Here is a 349-nt window from a genome sequence, read left to right as displayed (position 1 = left end):
ACAGATAAAAAAATACTCAAAAGGAATAGGAGAAAGAACACAATAAACAAGAGAAATATCAGAAACCACGAATGGAAGACCAAGACGGGTAGCCCAAAATGACATAATGGGGGGGGGGGGTGACAGTGCCTGCGGGTGGGTGGTGGGGGGTGGGGGTTAATGAATTGTGGGGGGGGGGATGACGTCGGTAGGCCACTGAGTTGTTTAAGTTGGTTTCCCGCTGCACAATACACCTGATATATACACTCGACGTTGCTATTAAGCCTCCCTTGTCTTGTGGGAAATACGTGCGCGAGTCTGGAATTTATTTCGAATTAGTTTCGTTTCGTGTTGTTTTTGGTTTGTTGAT

Source organism: Penaeus monodon, chromosome 32 (assembly GCF_015228065.2).
Source record: "Penaeus monodon isolate SGIC_2016 chromosome 32, NSTDA_Pmon_1, whole genome shotgun sequence".
Lineage (NCBI taxonomy): Eukaryota > Metazoa > Arthropoda > Malacostraca > Decapoda > Penaeidae > Penaeus > Penaeus monodon.
Note: the sequence above shows the minus strand (reverse complement) of the source record.